The following is an 18782-nucleotide window of genomic DNA, read 5'->3' as shown; positions in this document are numbered from 1 at the left end:
AGTCCTGCGGGAGCAGGGCGCGGTGGGACTCCAGCCACACATCCCCCTCTCGGGCGGGATTGGTGAAAAGTGCCTGACCTGTGTGACGCTGCCGGCGGACCTGGTAGGCTGTCCCAACCCAGATCCCAGAGCCTGACGGTGGCCAGGAGGGGTGACGCGTAGGCTGCCTGGTCCGTAACTCCCTGGTGCGCAGCGGTGAGCGGGAACACCTAACTGGCGCAATTCGATCAGGCTGTGGCTGACTGGGAGAGAAGCTGGGCCTCTTATATAAGCTTGCATATATAAGGAACAGAGAAGAAGAGGCAGCATGGGAAGAGGCAGCAACAAGAAAGGCTCCTCGGCCCCCAATTCTGAGAAACAGGCAATAGCAGACACCACACCAATACACATAAGGCACCATATAGAGAGCCTCATAGACCAATTCAGGAATGAAGTTATCAATGACCTGAAGCTAGAAGTATGCAGAATAGTTAGAGAAATGCTAAGTACCACCCAAGAAAAAACAGGTGGTGGAATGGAAGAACAGAAAAAAAGGGGAGAATTGTTTGACGGAGAAAACAGAGAAAGCATAGAATACGTGAAGCAGGTTCAAAGGGACTACCAAGATACTAAGAAGTCTATAGAAGACTGGCATAACAGCTTGAAAGAAACTAAGGACAGACTATCTGAACTGGAGGGCAGACTTGTAATATGGGAGAATGAAATGAAAAACTTCTTAAAAATAACAAAGAAACAAACAGCAATAATACAAAGACAAGAAGATGATAAGAGGATCCATAACTTAAGGATTAAGAACATAAAAGAAGAAGTAGGGACACAAACAAGTGAACTACAAAAGCTACTCACAGAAATAATCCAGGAGAATTTTCCTAATTTAGCAAAAGGTAAAGATACTCAGATGTATGAGGCATACAGGACCCCCGCTACCTACAACCCAAACAGAGCAACACCCAGGCATATAATAATAAAAATTCCAGAAATTCAATACAAGAACAGAATATTAAAAGCTGTAAGAGACAAGAAACAGACCACCTACAAGGGAACACCCATCAGAATTACAGCAGATTTCTCTGCACAAACCATCAAATCACGAAGAGCGTGGGGGGAAATAATTCAAGCATTGAAAGATAATAATCTCCAGCCAAGATTGAGATATCCTGCACAACTGTCCCTGGAAATTGATGGAAAAACAAGGTGCTTCCAGGATAAAGAGGAACTGGGGGAATTTGCAACCACCAATTCAACTCTACAGAGAGTATTGCAGGATATTCTAAAAAAAGAAAAATACAAAGAATCCAGAAATAATGGCAGAGAGGCCACAACGAATGGAGCAGAGAACAAAATGAAGAAGACAAACTGACAGCTACGGACAGAAAAAGAGCTTAACAGAAATGAGGCAGAGAAGATTGGATGATAGGAACAGCTATTTTGGAGAAAATGACATCTTAATAGGTAATACAGATTTAGTATCATCTTGTTTTGAAGTCTCATCTAGCTTTTGTCCTTCTGTCTCCAATGGTCTAAATAGGCTGTATCTTATTGGATTTTATTATGTACGATAGTATAAGCAAAAACCTTTTAAAGACAAGGAGATTATACAGAAACCATTGTTCATTTTGTTAGTTGATTCTAAATACTCTGTAATGCTGTCATTCTCTTGAATGGTTTTACATTGTTTTGATATACTTAATGCTACAGTATACGAAGTTGTACTCAAGGATTTCAAAGAAAGAAACAATATGGTAACTACTTTTAGGTTAGGATTATCTGGTGGTGAAACACTATTCTGCTTAAATGGTTATGTTTTGATCTGTGCTGTTTCGTTGTTATGCCCTCTTTTATCTCAATCTCCACTCCATTATTTACTTTTTTATCTTTATCCTTTTAATTAAAGGAAAAAAAATAGCAGGATATATTATAGTAACCTACTTTGACTTTTCATTACCTTGATTTAAAGCCCTGTATTACTCTCACCATCTGGTTTTTAACTGATGTTCCCCTATTCTGTTTTGCTGGATAGTATCAGGTTCGAAAGTTTAGGCATCAGCTGTGAAGATAATGAGATTCATTATGACGCCCATTCTTGTTGACTTTTGTCTACTTTTGAAGACCTACAATGTCTCCAATGTTTTGGTTTTGTCGGTTTTGTTCTTTACTGTTTTGTTCAATTGTATTATAACTAATGATATAGGCAATTCTATTAGAGATAGTGGGAGGCATTATGGTAACCATTGTTGATCACCTTGTATTATGTTTTTACATTATCTATTATGTCCACCCTTTTGACTTGACCGATTCTGTTCTGTTATGTCACATTTGGTTATACTCTCTTCCAAAAAAGCAATAAGAACCGTGGGAGCAATGAAACCCAAAATGTGTAATAGTCATGGTACAAAAGAGAAGAAAAGAAAGTGCTCCAAACTATATAACTGCATGTATATTTAAGTGTATAAGATAGAAAATGATATCACAGAGTTTTATTGGATCAATGAACAGAACTGTTTGCAGTATCATTGATGGAATGTCCACTTTACAAGCTCTAATTTTGTGACTTGAACAATTATTTCTAAGATGACAATATGTAATCCATTAACTAGTGATTTCCTACTGTTCATTTTTTTTCTGTAAATCTGTATAACTTGTACCCTTTCCCTGCTTTTTTTTTCTTTTCTCCTTAAATAAAATTTAAAAAAAAAAAAAAAGAAAATACCAGCAAAGTGCTTTGCAGAGAGCCTCCCATAAGCTAAGCGTCATAAAGGTCATTGTTCAAAAACAAATCCTATTTCATTGAGATCATTGGCCTTAGGATCACTCCTACCTGAGTTCAAATTCCAGCTCTGTCACATTCTAGTTAGGAAGCTTTGGCATGTGTATTCATCTCCTAGGGCTTCCATAACAATGCGCCACAAGGAGTGGCTTATAAAAATATCATCAATGGGACTCCGGCCTCACCGGCTGACAATTCAGTGCCTCATCTCGGTGCCACGAACCGGTTTGGTACCGGATTGGTAGAGGCCACGGGGACCCTGTTGCCAGCCCTGAAAGCACATAGCAATGAAAACCTCGACAAAATCGATACGTCTCTAGATGATATTATCAAATTGAATCGGAAGGAAGGAAAGAAGCACAAGTTTCCAAGACTAAACAGAAGACTCCAGCAAAGTAGTGCTGGGCAGGTCAGGGTAAGAGTACGGTGGGGAACCCAGCAGAATTGTGGTTTGGGTAAAACTAGCCTGAGCAAAAGAGGAAAAGCAATGCCTGGGAAGAGACGTCCTTACCAAGTGATCACTGGCCTTGTAGCTAGAAAAGCAACTGGAATTCAAAAACAAGTAGTCCTATGCATCGTCCTCCTGTAAGCGACAAGAACATAGAACGATATTTTCCATTGTTAAAAAGGAAAGCAAACCTTCTGAGACAAAATGATGTGCAAAGAAAACCAACTGCAGTTCTCAAGAGACTGAACAAGTTTAACAGAAAAATAACATTCCAGCTAATTTTACCAGGAGTGGAAATAAATTAAGGCATCAGAAAGATACTCGTCAGGCAACTTTTCTTTTCCAGAGAGGTCTGAAGGTTCAGGCCCAGTTGAACACAGAACTGCTAGAGGATGTAGCAGCAAAGAGAGCTCTCCAGTGTCGAACTTCCACCACCAATGGAGGAATTTTGACTGTATCCATTGATAATCATAGAGCAGTACAGTGCCCGATAGCTCAGAAACCACGATTAACTCATACAGCTGTACAGTCATTCTTGACAAAATGGGAACAGTCTGATGTAAAGAAAGTTCCTAAAAATGTCCCTCTACAAATTGACATAAATAGTGTTGGGAAAGAGACAGGGATGACTTTGAAGGAATGGTTTGGAAGCCTGAAGGAACAAAGAGCCACTCACATCCAACAAAGGGGGAAGACGCTTTGTCACTGTGGATAGATCCCATGTCAAAGGAACTTTTGAGTGATGACTTTGTTGAAAAGTTGAGTTGCTTGAAGAGTTCATCACAGAAATTCAAGAAACTTTACCTTAAAATATTCACAAGGCTAAATAACTCTTATTTTTGCAGTTCTTTTTAAGTGTACAAAGTAATGCCCTGAAAGGTAACAGGGAATATACCTAACTGTTCTTAAAGACTGCATGGTTGGCCCAGACAGAGCGATTTTCTGTTGACCTCCTTGGTCCCTCATGCAGCAGATGGAAGACAGAAAGAAAGAAATCAATTGTTTTTATGATAGTGATATTTAGGATCTTATCACCTCTGCCCACTTCTTAGGCTTTGCCATCGCAAAACTTTGTCCTCAGTAATACAGGTAGGTACCTTTGTTGCTGTCATTTATCCTTTAAGAGGGTTGATGTAATAAGTGCAGTTGTCTTTTCTTCATTAAACACATTTTTAGAAACCTTATGTGAGTTCCAGTTTTGGCTTTTAAGATTAACAACTATCTGAACTTGGTTCATTTTTCAGGTGGTGTTAAGTTAGACCCCTGCAGTTGTACATCTTTAGTGCTAATAAATATGAAAAACCAAATAAGCAACAACACATTTTGTAATAGGGGACCTTAGTACCCCATTGTCACAAAGAGATAGACCAACTAGACAGAAAGTCAGCAGAGAAATAACAGAAAGGAATCCAACCAGTGAACAAATGAACTCAGTAGATATTTACAGAGTGATCCACCCAACCACATCAGAATACACATTCTTCTCAGCTGCACATGGGACAATCTCCATATATTAGCCCATAAAACATTCTTAGGTAAATATAAAGTGATTGAAATTATCCCATGCATATTATTAGACCATAGCGCACTTAAATTGGAGATTAATGGCAGAAGACATTGCAAAACCTGCATAAATGCATGCAAATTAAATAACAACCTCTTGAACAATCAGTGGATTACACATGAAATTAAAGAAGAAATTAAGCAATACCTACATTTCAATGAAAATGCAGATATAATATACTGAAACCTGTGGAATGCAATGAAAGTGGTCATAAGAGGAAAATAGATAGCAATAAATTGTCACATCAAGAAAACAGAATGAGCACAAATAAACAACTTCATGCTACGCCTCAAGCATCTAGAAAAAGAGAAAGTCAACAGAATAGTTTGTACTGTCATTGTTTGATTGCCCACTTTTTATGCTTTGATTTTGTAACTTGAACTACTACTTCTGTAGTCAACTAGTGATCTTACTGTTTTTTTTAAATTCTGTAATATGTCTACCTTTCTTCTGTTTTGCTTTTTTCTCTAAATAAAAATAAATATATCAGCAATGTATTCTCACAGTTCTGGGGGCTAGAAATCTAAAATCAAGGTGTTGACCGGGCCACGTATCCTTTGAAACCTATAGAGGAATCTCTCCTTGCCTTTTCCTAACTTCTGTTTCCAGCAAGCTTCCTTTGATTGTAAATGCATCGCTCCAACCCTCTGCCTCCATGTGACCCTGTTATCGGTCCACGCATGCCTCTGAGTCTACCCAGGGTCTTCACACTGAGTTATATCCTCAACATTTCTTTTATTTTCTATTTTGAGACAAGGTCTTGCTAAGTCTCTGAGTTTCCCAAGTGAGTTCAAACTTGTGTTCTTCCTTGCCTCGGCCACCTGGAATGTTTACTTTTTCCCTTTTTCTAAGGACACCATTCATATTGGGTTAGGTCCCACCTTAGTCCTGCATGACCTCATCTTGACTAATAATGATACTATTTCCGAATAAAGGTCACATTCTGAGGTGCTAGAGGTGGAAGCATTAGTGTATCTTTGAGGGGGGCACAATTCAATCCATTCTTCATCTCCTACACCTCAGTTACTTCAAGTACAAAATGAGAAGAATTATGGTTGTCTCATACATTAAGAAATTCTGACAAGGATATATGTGATGTGTTCTCCTTCCCAGACAAACAGGAAGTTTCAGAGCAAATACATGCCATAGTGTACCAGTTCAGAGCCCATTTCCCAGTGGGGTTGGATGTGTACAGAATAGTTCTGGCAAGATCCACAAGAAATATGCAAGTGTTGTCTCTGAGGAGTGGTCTTGGTGAGATTGGAGGAAAAAGGAAATGAGTTTTTTATCTTCTCATTAGATCTTTTTGGTTCTGCTTAAATTGCTTACATAATGACACATTTTGTTTTCATACTTTAATAACCAAAAAAAAAAGTTAAACAAGCCACAGTAGCATCTGCCTTGTTGGGTTGTTGCAAGGATCAAATAAATGTGGGATGTCAGGCACTTGGCTCAGTAAGTGCTCCATGAATGGTGATTGTGGGTTTTCTCATCTCAGGTTTCACCGAAGCATTCATTTCAATAAACAAAGGCTGAGAACAAGCTAATTACCCAACTAGTGGGAACTGTTTACTCAAGGAATTGCATTATATGTACCTGATGTATTATTAAGCAGCATTAAAATTTATATTGACCAAAAGTCCCAAGCATAAGAGAAAATGCTTACAATATAATGTAAAGGGAAAAACAAAAGGAAGAGGTACAAATTTCAACTGTGTAACATAATTTTTAAAGTTAATATAAAGCATATGGCCAGCATAGAGTAGCCTGACTAGTATAGCAGTTATGATTTTTCCCTTTCTACTTATTCATTACACCTATATTTTCTTTTAAGGCCATGCTCCACATCTGCAAAAGCAGAAAAAATATTATCGGAAGGGTAAAAAAATAAATATAACATTGATTCCCTTTTAATAAGATTTCACACCCAGGTGAATAATTGCCTTCCCTCTACTAAAATCTTCATTTTCCAAAACATGTTAAAAAATCACAGCTGAGTGGCAATGTTTTCAGAGGAGCAGGAATGATCAATCCCTCAAGCCACTTTCTCAACACTTCGTTCCTCCCTCTAGTTCTACCAGTTCCATTCAAAACTTATAGTTTGCTTTTCTAACATGGTCCAGAGTTTCTCTGTCTTTATTGATATCATTTTTCTTCCCTGAACCTCAGGGACAAATTGCATTTCCCAACCAGGATTTCCACACTGAAGACAACTGGCCATGCAACCTTGCTGCGCCTCTGCCCTGAAGAGATACAGCTCCTCAAAACAAACCCAGAACTATTTCTCAAATTCCATTTTGAGAGTACAAATCCTGCTCTTGCCTCCATTGTTTACATAGTTCTGCAGAGCTGGGGTCCTTTCTTGGCCCCTGGTCATCTCTTTCCATTTCCTTCACTGCTGCCAAGACCTACAGTAGTTGGTTCTCTTTGAACCGTATTTCAAAATATTAAATGCAAAGTTCCAGAAATAAAGAATTTGAGCTGGGTGTGGGGATGTATGCCTTTAGTCACAGAACTCTGGGAGGTTAAGGCAGGAAGACTAAGTTTGTGCTCAGCCTGGAAAACTCAACTTAGTGAAAGCGTGAAAAAAAACAAAAAAAAACACTGGGGGTGTATCTCATTGCAAAAGTCTGATTCAATTTCCAATATATCCTCTCCCCCCAAAAAAGACAGCTCTTAAGTTTTAAGTCACACTGCATTCCTGGTTGTTGTAAGTGTGATAAAATCTTACACTGCCCTACTTTTTTCTGTTCAGGAATATGAAACATCCCTTTGTCCAGCACACCCACACTGTATACACTCCCTGCCTGCTAGGCAAATGAACTATCACAGTATCACAGTGCTTGTGTTCGAATCTTTTTTATTTTACTTAGTGGTAGCTCCCCAAAAAGGCCAAAAGATGGAAAAGGGAGGAAGAGAAGGAGAGGAGATTTAAAAAAAAAAAAAAAAAAGAATTGAGATATGTTACGTACATTCACCAAATACGCTCTATGAAATTATCATATACCGTGAACATATACTAATACAAAATGAAAAAAAATAATGGCCCCAAACCACAAGCATCATGAGTCAAAGAAGACACAGAAGCATAACACACTGAACTAACCTTGGTCCTAAGCAGCGAGCGAGACTGCAGAGTATGGAGTAAAAACAAAAGATGACCCGGTTGGATATCACCCACAGGTGCAGGCATCCAGTGTGGGGTTTGGGATAGACCCCCGTGGATAAGAGGGTGTTGCTGTAGTTCTTTGGCAGGGGTAGTTCTTCTGAGCCCCCACGTAGGAACTTTCATTGTGGATAATTCTCAATTCTATGTCCTTAAAGCCAGAGATAATTCAAAGGCCTCCTTTTATTACAATCTCTTTTTCTCCTACTTCACATCCATCATTATGAAAATATATAATGTATTAAGTGCTTGTTATCCAAAATTCCATCTGCCTTCAAGAGCCATCCTCATGTGATATATTTGACAATTTTCTATCACTTCTGCTATGAAATTATTTCATCAACAGCAATTTTTTCCTTTTTTATTTGTTTGTTTTGTTTTGTGTTTGCAGTGCTGGGGAATCAAATTCTGGATCTCATGCATGCTAGGCAAGTACTCTTCTGCTGCAGTCAAACAGGTTTTCTTTTTCTTTTTCTTTTTTTTTAGTATCATAAATCTCTGCTTAAATCAATTAAAATATTTGGTTATGAATAACAGAAAATCTAAGTGATAGAAGTGGAAATGAAAAAAACATTGGGCTCATTGCCCAATCGGCAGCTTAGTTATTTCAGAGGGAAATCAAGACCATTTGCTTTGAGGTCTTAAAATGGCTGCTGCTGAACCTCAAGGCTTCATGCCCTCCTTCTTTTGTCCCTAGCAGGAAAGAAGATAGTGAAAATGCAAAAATGCATGTAGAAAGCCATATTATGGGCACTTTCAGGTGTAAAGGAGGCTGGGAAACTAAGTATCTGCCCCACGGAAATAAGACAGCAATGGTTGGCCTACACTAACCAAGATCCATTCTCTGTGGCTGAGCACATCACAAGTCCCTACAGAATCGAGAAAAAACAGTAGGGGGAGTGTCTGTGTAGACAAACAAACATCCACCATGCCACTGTTATATGCTTAGACTTGGTCTAACAGACCTTTTCCTTCTCACCATTACCTCCTGCTCTATGAATGTCTTAGTGGAGTAACATGGGTAAGAAAGACCCACTTTCTTTTATTACACCATAACACTATCTTGCAGGCCATATAAATGCTCTAAGCTTCACTAAAGTATTGGAACAACAAATAGAAATTACAGAATTGCACCTCAGAGAAGATAGAGTAGATGCACATTTTCCAGTTCCTCCCATTAAACATGACTAAAATCCCTGGACATTTTACACAAAACATCACTAGACTGAAACATGGAAAGAAGAAAGTGGAACCATGAAGCATCTTTGAACTTGAAGAGTGACATGGTAGTGTATTCTCTGGATTTTCTTTTGCCTGATGTTGCCCAGATTTGTAGCTGAAGAAAACTCAGCACTGGTGGGGGTGCAAACACAGAAAACTCTACCAAAAGCTTTTTCTCTCCAACTGAAAGAGTTGTAAAGGGCAGCCTACCAAAAACAACACTTTTAAACAATAATTGATCTTGTCTAGGAAACACTTCAAAAAAAAACTATGAATGCCTTTTTTTTTATTTAAGGAGAAAAAGGAAAAAAAAAACAGAAAAAGGGTACAAGTAATACAAAATTTAAAAAATAAACAGTAAGAAATCACTAGTTAATAGATTACATATTCTCATCTTAGAAATAGTTGTTCAAGTTATAAAATTGAAGCATATAAAGTGGACTTTCAAACAGTGAGAGTGCAAACAGTTTTGTTCAATGATCCAAAAAACACTCAGTAATATGGTTATCTATCTTATACACTTAAACATATATGCAGTTATAACTTTTAGAGCACTTTCTTTTCTTTTCTTTTCTTTTGTACAATGACAATTACACATTTTGGGTTTTATTACTCCCACAGTTCTTATTACTTTTTTTGAAGAGAGTAAAACCAAATGCGACATATCAGAACAGAGTCAGTCAAATCAAAAGGATAGACATAATAGATAATGTAAAAACAAAATATAAGGTGATCAACAATGGTTACCATACTGCCTCTTGCTATTTTAAGAAGAATTGGCAGTTATAATAAAATTGAACAAAGCAGTAAATAATAAAACCAAAGCATTGGAGACATTACAGGACTTTAAAAGAAGATAATAGTCAACCGGAATGGGCGTCATAATGATTCTTATTGTCTTCACAGTTTTGCCTACACTTTCGAACTTGGTTACTATCAAGGAAAGCAGAATAGAGGAAAATCAGTCAAAACAAGATGGTGAGGGCAATACAGGATTTCAAATCAAGTTAATAGGAAATCAAAGTAGGTTACTATAATGTATCCTGCTATTTTTTATTTATTTTTCCCTTAATTAAAAAGATAAAAAGAAAAAAGTAAATAAGTAAAAAGGGAGGGGACTGAGATAAAAGAGGGCATAACAACAGAACAGCGCAGGTCAAATCATAACCATTTAAGCAGAATAGTGTTTCACCACAAGATATCCTGACATAAAAATAGTCACCATAGTGTCTCTTTCCTTGAAATCTTTCAGTATAACTTCGTATACTGTAGCACCAAACATATCAAGACACTATAAAACCATTCAAGAGAATGACACTATTACAGGGTATTTAGAACCAATTAACAGAAAATGAACAATGGTTTCTATATAAACTCCTTGTCTATAAAAGTTTTTGCTTATATTATCATATATAATAAAATCCAATAAGATACAACCTTTTAAGACCGATGGTGAGAGAAAAATACAAGTTTGATGGGACTTCAAAACAAGATGATACTAAATCAGCACTAGCTATTATGATGTCTTGTTTTCTCCAAAATAGCTGTTCCTACCTTCTGATCTTCTCTGCCTCATTTCTGTTGAGCTCTTTTTCTGTCAATTGTTGTCAGTTTGTCTTCTTCATTTCGTTTTCTGCTCCCTTCATTGTGGCCTCTCTGCCACTATTTCTGGAATCTTGGTATTTTCCCTTTTTAGACTATCTTGCAGTATTCTCTGTAGAGTTGAATTAGTGGATGCAAATTCCCCTAGTTCCTCTTTATCCTGGAAGCACCTTGTTTTTCCATCAATTTCTAAGAATGCATCTTTACCCTTGCTGGCAAAGGCTGAGTGAAGAGCCTGGATCACTGCCCTCCAGGACATAAGGAGGTTCCAATGTGATATCTCAGTTCCCTTGCTTTGATGGCATCGGAAAAGACCAAGCAGGAAGATGGAGCTTTTTATCTTTTTATCCTCTTCAGATAGCAATAAAACCTCCCACTCCCTGCTGGGTAGTCTTAGGTGGCCTAGTGGAAAGTCAGGACTTTTACCACCTTCCAGGGGCAGTACAGATGAAGCAACCAGGGATGCTATCACACTTCCCAAACAGGAAGATATCAGTAGAATTTTAATAAGGAGCTAGAGTCATCCTTGTCTTGCTCAGTGGTAACTCAGCCTTTGCTCCATGTCACTGGAGACTGAATGGGAAACCTGGGCCTCTACTCCCACCTGCAGTAACAAGATATAAAATGACTGCAGTAAAAAAGGTGACAGCTCCAGATATAAACAAAGATGTAAAGAAACATGTTGCTGGTACAAATATAAAATGACACAGTCATTGTGAAAAACTGTTCAGCAGTTTCTTTTAAAACTAAACATGCAACTGATGTGTGACCCAGCAATCATACTATTGGGCATCTGTCCCAGAGAAATGAAAATTTATGGTCAGACAAAACCTCTAGATGAATTTTTATGGCAATTTTACCTTAATAACTCAAATTAGACACAATGGAAATATCCTGCATCTGAAAAATGGCTAGCAACCTGTAGTATGTCCATACCTTTGGACTATTACTCAATAATAAAAATGAACAAGTTATTGCACAAAAATCTGAGTAACTCTCCAGTGAATTATGTTGAATGAGAAAAGACAACTTTAACAGGTTATATATTGGATAGTTCTATAAATGTACTATTCTTGAAATGAAAAAACTATAGAAATAGAAAACAGATTTGTGGATTCTAGGCATTAAGGGAAAAGGATAGAGTGAATAGGAAAATAGGTATAACCAGAAAACACGAGGCATCCTTGTGGGGGTGGAAATGCTCTGTATTTGACTGTGTCGATGTCTTATCCTGGTTCTGCTACTGTACTCTAGCACTGCAGGATGTTACTATTAGGAGAAATTCATTAAGAAGTACATGGGATCTCTACTGTCCCTTAGAACTGAGTATGAACCTATAATTATCTCCCTCCCCCAGATTTAATTTTTGAAGAAGAGAAATCATAACATACAAAGGCAAAAATAAATGTTTGTTCAACATACTGTTGGAGCACAATTATAATGTGAAAACACTTTCATAAAATAGCAACCTTATAGGTATTTCATCAGTTGGTGGTCTCTGACCAAGTTTCTGTTCTACTGTTTTCCCTGAATCCAATTGACCTTGATTCTGTCTAAAGCCCAGCTGCATACCTCTGATGAGCACAGTCAGAGTAATTACCTATATGGTAAGGTGCCCAGACTAGCCAAAAATGCCTTTAACTATGCTCATTCTGTAAAAGTCCCCTCCCTTGTTCCCCAGAGTGTTGTTGTCTTATTATAAACAATCCTTGGGATGGAGCAAAGATGGTGGATACATAATAGCAGGCTATAGAGGCTCCCTGAGATAGTCAACTTAGAATTCAACATAATACAGCATGGGGAGCCCTAAAATTGAGGGAGATGAATTCTCTCATCCCAAGAAGAAACTAAGGTGAGAAGAACCAATCAAACATATAGTCCTGGTGCTATTATTGGAACAGCTAAAGGTTCAGTGCTCCCACCACAGCGGGCAACTTGCTGAGCCGTTTGAGGTCCCGCCCCTTCAACTCACTAGAGGCACAGTCACACTGAGGTCAGGGGGTCAGCCAGCCAAATGGAGAGTTGAGCTGGCAGGGAGCCTGCATTAACCTGTGGTGAGTGATGATGGGAGTGGAGCCATTCCACAGAAAGGGGGGCTCCAGCAGATGATATTCTGGGACCGGGCAGGACTGGCAGGTATAAGGGGCAGCAGTCATTTCAGTCAGTTGTTCCCTTCCGGAACGGGATCAGTGGAGTGAGCTAGGCTGGGGTCATGCGATCTGGCTGAGACCCAATAGGTTATCCGAAATCAATTCCCTATGGCGGTGGTACACACTAATGCAGTGAAGCCTCAAAAGTTTGACTGACTTGGAGGGAAGGTGGCACATAGTAATACAGTGCAGGCCTAAGCAGTTTGACTGATCCAGAGCAGAGGGGACAGCATACGCTGCCCCTGTTTGCAACTCACTAGCACACTGCAGTGGGAAGGGTCATCTAGCCAGCATGCTTCAGAAGAATTGTAACCAACAAAGAAAGAAACTGGGGTCTCCTGGAACAAACAAAAAAGATGGGAAGAGGAAGCAACAACAAAAAGTCCCCAGACCCCAACCCTGAGAACATTGACTCAGGAGAGGTAAATACAAAGGAGAATGAGAACAGAACATGCAATATCAGACACGGCACCAGTGGACATAAAGAGATATCTTTGGGACCCCATAGATGAGTTCAAAAGTGAAATATTTAGCCAAGGAAAGCAAGATATAAGAAAATTAATAAAAGAAATGCTAAGCACCCCTCAAGCAGACACAGACAGAAGAAGGGAGGAACTCAAAGGAGAGAACCATGTAAATGAAGAATATAAAGAAAATATAGAATACATGAAGCAGATTCAAAGAGATTATCAGGAAATTAAAAACTCTATGGAAAGATGGCAGATCAGCTTGAAAGAAACTAAGGACAGATTATCCAAACTGGAGGACAGTTTTGCAATGTGGGATTATGAAAGGAAAAACTTTTAAAAAATAACAAGGAAACAAGCAGTAACAATACAAAGGCTAGAAAACAACAAGAGGATCTATAACTTGAGAATAAAGAATGTGAATGAAGAAGCAGGGGTACAAACAAAGGAACTACAAAGGCTATTCACAGAAATAATTAAGGAAAACTTCCCAAACATAGGAAAAGGAAATGATATTCAGATGTATGAGGCATACAGAACTCCAGCCACCTACAACCAAAACAGAGCCACATCCAGGCATATAATAATCAAGATCCTAGAAATTCAATATAAGAACAGAATATTAAAAGCTGTTAGAGACAAGAAACATATCACCTAGAAAGGAAGGCCCATCAGAATAACAGAGCAGACTTCTTGACACAAACCATCAAGTCAAGAAGAGCCTAGAGTGAAATATTCCAAGCCCTGAAAGAAAATAACCTCCAACCCAGATTGATATACCCTGCTCAACTGTCTCTAAAAATTAATGGAGAAACAAGACAAAGCTCCCAAGACAAAGAGGAACTTGGGAAATTTGTAACCACCAATCCAACTCTACAGAGAATACTGCAGGGCATTCCAGAGAGAGAGAAAAGTACTAGGATTCCAGAAACAGTGACAGAGAGGCCTTAATGAGTGGAGCAGAAAACAGAATGAAGAAGATAAGCAGAAAACTGATAGCAAAAAAAGAGCATAACAGAAATGAGTCAGAGAAGGTTGGTTATAATCTCTAATATAGATGGCCTTGATACACTAAATTTTAAAAAAAGACCCACACATGGAGTAGATCAGGAGGCAGGGTCCACTGAGATGCTATTTATAGGAAATATAATTAACATAAAAAAGAGTACATGGACTGAAAACCAAATATGAGAAAACAATGCTCTATGTGACAAAGAACCAGAGAGTAATAGCGGCAATTAGACCAGTATTTGTGGATAGGTTGGAAAGACAGGCTTTAATAGGTAAAGGAGATCAAGTCCAGGAGAGAGAAGGTTCAGAACCTCTTAGGTAAATAGCAGGTTCCCCCATTTTAAAACCAAGGGTTTTGGTCAGATCCAAAAATGCACAGTGCACCCTGGGGAAATGAAAGGGGAGGGAGAGTCTTTAAAAAAGATGGAAGAAGATATTGTTAATAGTGTATCAGGATTTAGAGCCCACATTACTCGCATCACTCTGCTTAGATAGATTTTATTCTTTTTTTGATGGATTTTATTCTGTCCCCGTTTGTCTACTTGCATTAGATTTGAGGGCACCGACAGCTATCCCAAAAACATCAGGATATAGCACAGTAATCATCTTCAATTTCCTATTATCTTAATCTGGAGCCCTGTATGACTTATACTGTTTTATCATGACTGATCTTAGTTAAATCTGGTTTGATTGATTGCTGTTTGGTATCGACAGATTTCATTCAAAGCTGATATGACTGATAGAATCAAGTCTGAGAGTATAGGCAACTACACTGAAGATGACAAGACTCTACAATACACATTCTAGTTTGATAACTGCCTATTTTTGAAGTTTTATACTGTATACAAAATTGCATTTTTATTAATATTGTTATGTACTGATGTATTCAATTATACTATGTCTGATGATATAGCCAATTCTATTGGAGATAACAAGAGACAATATAGGAACTATGGCAGAACTCCTTGTACAATGGTCTTATATGTCTTTTTCATTTCATGTGTTTATAGGAATATGTTTTGTTTTGTCTTGCTTTGTTTTGTTTCTCCCTCTAATATAGAAAAGATAGAAATACATGTTAAGACTCATGCATGTGTAGAACCTATAAACAGTTTATGAGAACTGAACTGAACATGATGAAATGAACAGATACTTTGAAGAAAAAGAGACACTAAAGTACCCAGTGCTGATCCTGGAGTGTCATAATGTGAAACACAGCAATAGTAACAACTTTGTTCAGAGTGATATTAGCCTCCTGGGTTTGTTCAATGTCAACATAAATGAAGATATAGATAATGTGTATGTTTAAGTGTATAGGATTGATAACCATATTTCTCAGCTTTTGTTGGATAGTTGAACAGAACTGGTTGCAGTCTCACTGTTTGAATCCCCACTTTATATGCTTCACTTCAGTATCTCGAATAACTATTTGTAAGAGGAAAATCTGTAATCATCAACTAGTGATTTCTTACTGTTTATTTTTTTCTTTGAAAGTATGTATTATTTCTACCCATTTTGTTTTGTTTAGTCTTTCTTTAAATAAAAAATTTTTTAAAAATTTTTTAAAAATCAATTCCTTTGTTGCAACATATCTTTTTCAGACTAGCCTGTCAATGTATGACTTGATGCATATAACCAATTATGTACCATTATGTCATTTGCTTTGTACCTCCCACTACTAAATTCTATACAAACTAAACCTTCTAAATTCAAGGCTGTTGCCTTTGTGGAATTAATCTGCATCAGTCCACAGGGATTAAGATTAAACACTGTCAGGTTGGGGATTTAGCTCAGCGGTATAAGCACCTGCCTTGCAAGCACACAGTCGTGAGTTTGATCTCTGATACAAAAAAAAAAAAAAAAAAAAAAAAGATTAAACACTGTCTTTTTATCTCCATGATGCAAAGGGTCTTCCTTTTTGTTTGACCTGGGAATTTTCCTACAACAATATCACTCACCTCATAGCTAGTATTTATGTGGCATTTGCTACAGATAGTACCTATAGGTACTACTAGATACTTCACAGCAGTAATCTTCAACCCTATGCAGTGTGATCCTGTTTTGCAGATGAGGAAACAGAGCTTGTATAACTTACTCAGATTGTTAGGTCTACTAAGAGGTGAAGGTGAGTTTTGAACTAAGGCTCTCCTTGATGCTTCCTGCTCTGCTATGCTAAGAGTCAAGCCCTTCACCTGGGACCTTCAATTCCTAGCCTTGCCACTCATAACTTTATCAGTAGATGAATGCATTGAGGATATCAGGATTTGATGGCATTGTTAGATGTAAGGCCTGCTTTAAAGGGTTTGGTTATGGGACATGATCTTGGGGCCTATGTGCATGCCTGTTCACCTCTCTGGGCTCTGGGCATATTTTGTGGCTGCCATAAAATGAGCAGCTCTGCTTCCACCCTGATATTTGCCTCACCTCGGGCTCGGCGATGGACCCAAAGGGCAAAACCTTCAAAACCATGAGCCAAAATTAACCTTTCCACTGTTAAGCTGTCTGCAAAGTTGACTAACACATAGCTCAGTCATGATTTGTTTCCAGGGGGACAGAATCACCTCCCCTAACAAATATAACCACTTGTAGGAAAGTAGAGAGCTGAAAATATTTCTAACTAGAAAAGAGGAAGAACCCATCAAGCTTTTGCCATACTTCACCAGAGGAGTAGATCTCACACTGAGATTCACTGGCCTTCCTTCATGATAAAGTGTCCAGTGGGCCAGTGTTAATTACCAGGAATAGTTTAGGGTAGCTCTGAAGTTCTGGAACAATAATGAGCATAGGGATTACCGAGGGGATTAGTGAAAAGGCGGATCTCTGGAAAAACTGAAACCTCAATCTAAATCCATCTGTCCCAACACTTGGGCTCTTCATCACTATGGTGTCACACTCTTTCTGTGTTCCAGACACTGCTCTTAGGAGCTTCCCTTACCATCTAGAGCAGAAGTAATCTTTAGAAACCTTCCTTTACAGCTTCCCTCTGTGACCTTTAGAATGTTCCTTTCAGCCAAACATCGTGCCCAACCAGATTTTCCAAACCTTTAGGCAGAGAGCCTTTGAAATTCTCATCAAGGACTCTTTCCCCAAGCGGCAATCTCTCTGTATGTTTCCTTTCTGTCCTCAACCCAGTGAGATTCTTTCCTCTTGATGAAGGAAGGGAGTGTGTAATAAGCAGATTCTCTCTCAGCTCCTCGGGCAATTCACTTTGTGTTTCTACCTTTTGGGGCCACAGTTTTCCCAGAAGTAATGTCCTAGTCTAGAAGCGCCTATCACTCAGCTCGTCCTTTAGCCTCCCAGGGCCCTAAAAGGATGCACAAGAGGAGTGTGGGTGGAGGTATGTGTGAGAGAGGAGTGGGAAAAGAGCACAGTTACTCCTGGGAACTTTCTCTTTCTCTAGGGAGAAAAGTGGTGGATTGATGTCACTGAATCTCATCAGACACTTAAGCATCCCTTAGAATAATTATCTGAATCCACAGAATTAATGAGCAATTGCTAAAGCTCCCTTCCAGCTAGCAGTGCTGCCTTGTGTTACCTCTAATGAGTGTTGACTGACACCACATTCAGATGCTAATCTTCATCTTTTTTTCTTACAAATAACCTCTTTTTTTTTTTTTTTTTTTTTTTTTTTTTTTGGTCTCTCTCCTTAGAAAGGAAAGTACAGGAAGTGCTGAGAGTTTCAGCTGGATCACAAATCTAAAATGAGATTTGGGATTTTATTGTACCTGCTCACCCTGTTATGACTTAAATATGAAGTGCCCCTCCCAAAGACTGATTGAGGAGACTTGATTTCCAGTGCAGCAATATTCAGAGATAGGGCCTAGAGAGGTGGTTAAATCATAAGGACTCTAATTTCATCAATGGACTAATCCACTCATGAGTTAATTAGGTGAACGGACTGCTAGGAGGCAGGGCCTCCTTGGAGGAAGTAGGTCACTAGAGACATGCTTTTGAAGGAAGTATGTTTTCTCTGCTCTTTCCCTTTCTTTCGGCTTCCGGGATTCCCTGATGTGAGAGATGAAGTGCTTTCTTCTCCAGAACCTTGGAGCCAATAATGTCCATCAACTTCTGGAGTTGACCTTAAATTTAAAAGAGATGGTGGGCCCTGAATTGGATAGAAGTAGATGAAGGTAAATACCTAATAAGTGGAAATAGTGTCTCTGTCAGTGCTGATATAGGAGCTTATTTTATGTCTTACTTTGCTCCCAGCTCTATGTATCTCCAAGTTTACTATCTGGCAGCTTTCATATCTAAGCTCCTTTCATTTCAGTCTTAACATCCATTATGTCAACTTTTACCTTAACACACATTGTTAGAAAGAAAAATATATTAAGAAAGCAACTGTTCTCCTGTCTGCACCTCTCCTGAACAAACAGAATCTACCCA

At 38.5% G+C, this 18782-nt stretch overlaps 1 pseudogene; it reads left to right on the top strand.

Moving 5' to 3' along the window:
- The first annotated feature begins 1991 nt into the window (after window positions 1-1991).
- Window positions 1992-4252, top strand: LOC100717418 (UAP56-interacting factor-like; annotated as a pseudogene).
- Window positions 4253-18782: the final 14530 nt, after the last annotated feature.

Source organism: Cavia porcellus, unplaced genomic scaffold (genome assembly GCF_034190915.1).
Source record: "Cavia porcellus strain 051 isolate PalLab524CR breed Dunkin Hartley unplaced genomic scaffold, mCavPor4.1 scaffold_16, whole genome shotgun sequence".
Lineage (NCBI taxonomy): Eukaryota > Metazoa > Chordata > Mammalia > Rodentia > Caviidae > Cavia > Cavia porcellus.
The sequence above is the reverse complement of the archived record's forward strand: the minus strand, read 5'-3'. Positions and strand labels throughout refer to the sequence as shown.